Source organism: Tachyglossus aculeatus, chromosome 1 (assembly GCF_015852505.1).
Source record: "Tachyglossus aculeatus isolate mTacAcu1 chromosome 1, mTacAcu1.pri, whole genome shotgun sequence".
Lineage (NCBI taxonomy): Eukaryota > Metazoa > Chordata > Mammalia > Monotremata > Tachyglossidae > Tachyglossus > Tachyglossus aculeatus.
Window position 1 is genome coordinate 163445159 of NC_052066.1, and position 4314 is coordinate 163449472.

At 42.1% G+C, this 4314-nt stretch overlaps 1 non-coding gene across 1 annotated transcript; it reads left to right on the top strand.

Annotated features, from left to right (window-relative positions):
- Nucleotides 1–3159: 3159 nt before the first annotated feature.
- Nucleotides 3160–3297, top strand: LOC119933974. Its single transcript, XR_005452826.1, has one exon. It is a non-coding gene; the product is annotated as a small nucleolar RNA SNORA7 (small nucleolar RNA).
- Nucleotides 3298–4314: the final 1017 nt, after the last annotated feature.

Sequence of the window (4314 nt, forward strand, 5' to 3'; positions counted from 1 at the left end):
AATACGGATTTGCCTTTAGAACTGGCATCCCTAATAAGGTCCCATTCCAGTAACCTGGTTAGTGGCAATAAATTATAACCCTACCATGGTTGGGTAGATGGAGGAATGGGTAATTGCTGAATATTGTAAAGGTCAGCTGCATTTGTGCAATATACTTAAAGGTGGTCATGCAATAATGGATGAGCATGAAACTACTTTTCATCAAATCCAAGTGATTGCAAAATGCCATACACAGAGAGAATTCTCAATATTGCCCTGAAATGCCATGAAATTCACACAACTGTAAATGACCAGTAGTAAAGGAAAGGGGCCTAGCATTAGCTATACAAATATTTTGGGGTTGTCTAACTGGTTCCCTTATTTGTTGGAGGTGCTGCTCCACAAATTTTACCATATCTGAAGTACTTCTCACCTTACATATCTTCCCCTTCCCCATCTTTGGTCTTAGTTTGGTTATGTATATTTTTTGTCTAGTCACAAGCCTCAAGCATCTATGCAAGATGTAACAGGGATAAGCACCTTCACTGACCTTGAGAGACACCTGTCAAGGACTGCCCATAAAGAGACACAAGCAAAAGATGTTTAACAGAAAGTGCAGAACCATTTTTCCTTTGGTCTCTTCCTCCTCTCTCTCATGGTTATTTCTTCTCCCAGGAATGAGATGGAGAGAAGGAGCCCTGGTTGAGAATATGAGCTACTTGAATCAGTGGGAAGGTGTAGGCTGGAGTGAAGCAATTTCTACATCACACCTTTTCTGGGAATCCATTAATTTAGCCTGTTCCTTCTATGAGCAAGGAAATAGTTTATTGCTTTAAATTGTGTTTCTGAACACACTGAGTTCAAAGTTGAATGATCATGAATAATAATAATAACAATCAGGATGATGATAATAATGATGATGAAAGTATTTAAATGGCTACCATTTTCCAAACACTGTGCTGGGATAGATAAGGGATTATCAGATTACCCTGACTTGCTCCCTCTGTCCTTCCTCACTTCCAGCCCCACAACATTCAATTTTTTTAATATTAATTCATTCAATCATATTTATTGAGCTCTTACTGTGTGCAGAGCACTGTACTAAGTGCTTGGTAAGTACAAGTTGGCAACATATAGAGACGGTCCCTACCCAACAACGGGCTCACAGTCTAGAAGGGGGAGACAGACAACAAAACAAAACATGTGGACAGGTGCCAAGTCATCAGAATAAATAGAAGTAAAGCTAGATGCACATCATTAACAAAATAAAATAAATAGAATAGTAAATATGTACAAGTAAAATAGAGTAATAAATCTGTACAAACATGTACAGGTGCTGTGGGGAGGGGAAGGAGGTAGGGCAGGGGGGATGGAGAGGGGGAGAGAAAGGAGGGCGCTCAGTCTGGGAAGTCCTCCTGGAGGAGGTGAGCTCTCAGTAGGGATTTGAAGGGAGGAAGAGAGCTAGCTTGGCGGATGTGCAGAGGGAGGGCATTCCAGGCCAGGGGGAGGACGTGGGCCAGGGGTCGATGGTGGGACAGGTGAGAATGAGGCACAGTGAGAAGGTTAGTGTCAGAGGAGTGGAGGGTGCGGGCTGGGCTGTAGAAGGGAAGAAGGGAGGTGAGATAGGAGGGGGTGAAGTGATGGAGAGCCTTGAAGTCGAGAGTGAGGAGTTTTTGCCTGATGTGTAGGTTGACTGGTAGCCACTGGAGACTTTTGAGGAGGGGATTAACATGCCCAGAGCATTTCTGCACAAAGATGATCTGGGCGGCAGTGTGAAGTATAGACTGAAGTGGGGAAAGACAGGAGGATGGGAGATCAGAGAGGAGTCTGATGCAGTAATCCAGTCGGGATAGGATGAAAGATTGAACCAGCAGGGTAGCGGTTTGGATGGAGAGGAAAGGGCGGATCTTGGAGATGTTGCGGAGGTGAGACTTGTAGGTTTTGGTGATGGATTGTATGTGAGGGGTGAACGATACAGCAGAGTCGAGGATGACACCAAGTTTGCGGGTTTGTGAGATGGGAAGGATTGTAGTGCCGTCTACAGTGATGGGAAAGTCAGGGAGAGGGCAGGGTTTGGGAGGGAAGATAAGAGTTCTCTCTCCAACTTAGACTGTGAGCCCCATGTGGCACAGGGACTGTATCTGACCTGATTAACCTGTATCTGCTCCAGCTTTTAGAACAGTACTTAACACATAATAATAATAATAATAATAATAATAATAATAATAATAATAATAATAATGCCATTTGTTAAGCGCTTACTATGTGCAAATCACTGTTCTAAACGCTGGGGGGGGATACAGTGTGATCAAGTTGTCCCACGTGGGGCTCACAGTCTTATTCCCCATTTTCACAGATGAGGTAACTGAGGCTCAGAGAAGTTAAATGACTTGTCCAAGGTCACACAGCAGACTTGTGGTGGAGCCGGGATTCAAACCTCTGACCTCTGACTCCAAAACCCATGCTCTTAACAAATATCATACTACTATTACTACTACTACTATTACTGCTACTGCTACTATTACTATTAATAATAATTGGTGGAGCTGGGATTAGAACCCAGGTCACTAGATTCCTACCCCATGCTCTTTTCACTAGGTCATGCTGCTTCATGCAGCCAATGAAACAAAGATTTACAGATGAAAATGACTATGGGCACAAATGGCCAGGCTTCATAACAGCATGGCTCAGTGGAAAAAACATGGGCTTGGGAGTCAGAGGTCATGGGTTCGAATCCTAGCTCCACCACTTGTCAGCTGTGTGACCTTGGGCAAGCCACTCAACTTCTCTGTGCCTCAGTTACCTCATCTGTAAAGTGGAGATTAAGATTGTGAGCCCCACATGTGACAACCTGATCACCTTGTATCCCCCAGTGCTTAGAACAGTGTTTTGCACATAGTAAGCACTTAACAAATACCATCATTATTATTATTATGTATGTGTACTGTGGAAAGGACACAGAGCCGATCTTTTAAGTCACTCAGGGACAATCACCACCTACTTTATCAACCTTTCAATAAGGACAACACTATGTGTTCTTCCCAGCTTCCAAGAAGTTACTGAGCCATCTTCTGTCTCTCCTGCCTCCTTTAAGGTGAGAAGAGAGCTAAACATCAGTTAACATTCTTAACTGGTTCCATGAAAACATAGCATTAAATAAAAGGGTGCTACCTGAAATATTCCCTCTCAGGCTCACACCTGGAGAGTTTCCAGTACTCTACCAGTCTTGATTATGGGAGGGAGAGTAAAGCAGAGGTATACCCATTCCATTCCTAGCTTGGCAGTAGCTAGCAAGTGGAAGGCAATCTTTAGTCAAAACTCACCTGTGCTGGGCCACAGCAGCATGGGAGAGAGTCCAGGGCAGATACTCAAGTTTACTGCATAAAAGGAGGCAATGGAAAGCCACTTCTGTATTTTCACCAAGAAAACTCTATGGATGCACTACCAGAACAATTGCAGATGGAGAATGAGGAGTTCTGGGAGAGTTGTGTCCGTGGTGTGGCCATGGGTTGGAAACCACTCGGCAGTGTAAGATGAGACAAAACCTGAAATATAGATTCCCATAATAAATACGCAAAGTTCATTAATGCATACCCAATATCAAAAGTAATGAACAAAAAAAAGACTATTCAAAAGCAGTCATAAAAAGCACACAAATATTATATAATCAAATAGCAATTAAATAGGTTCAGTAGTAAAATACTTGAAAGGATATTTTTAATGAGCATATAAATAAATATTAATTTTCCAAATGCTATCTTTTATATGTAATTCAAAATAATATCCCTTAATGAGATCTGCCATTTTCTATGCTAAATAGATCTGTCCTTATTTAATGTGAATTTATTTAAATGCTTAAGTGCTTAGTACAGTGCTCTGTGCACAGTAAGCACTCAATAAATATGATTGAATGAATGAATGAATGTGCAGTTTAAAGGGGCTTTAATCATTCTATTCAGGTCAGTCAAAATATTTCAAAGATTGAGACAGCTGGGAAGAGACGTTTATAAGCCAAGATCAACTGTGAAGTATTATCTAGAAGTGAGAGAGCACCTAAAAAACTACTGAATCTAAAATTCAGTGGCATTATCCCCCAAAAACATTAAAGGTGATGGCTATATTCAGGGCAGGAGGGGCGGGGTGATCCCAGGATACAGCAGTGTGTGCAGCAAATTTCTGAGCCTTCAAGTTCTCTTTTACTAAAGCAGCATTCAGAACAAGAACTTGGCACTCTATAAGAGGGTTTCCCAAGGTTGCTTAGTAGGAAATGCTGGTGTCGTCAATTCCAGGGTGCAATTTAGTCTGGTCTCATTACCACATTCCAGCCTCGTGTGG